Raw genomic sequence first — 295 nt, 5'->3', positions numbered from 1 at the left:
ATAACAAATGCTGGAGAGGCTGTGGAGAAAAGGGAACCCTCTTGCACTGTTGGTGGGAATGTAAATTGGTACAGTCACTATGGAGAGCAGTATGGAGGTTCCTTAAAAAACTAGAAATAGAGTTGCCGTATGACCCAGCAACCCCACTCCTGGACATATACCCAGACAAAACTATAATTTTTTTTTTTTTTTTTTTTTGTGGTATGCGGGCCTCCCTCTGTTGTGGCCTCTCCCGTTGCGGAGCACAGGCTCCGGACGCGCAGGCTCAGCGGCCATGGCTCACGGGCCCAGCCAC

Source organism: Physeter macrocephalus, chromosome 20 (genome assembly GCF_002837175.3).
Source record: "Physeter macrocephalus isolate SW-GA chromosome 20, ASM283717v5, whole genome shotgun sequence".
In the NCBI taxonomy this organism is placed as follows: Eukaryota; Metazoa; Chordata; class Mammalia; order Artiodactyla; family Physeteridae; genus Physeter; species Physeter macrocephalus.
This window is presented reverse-complemented; position numbering follows the sequence as displayed.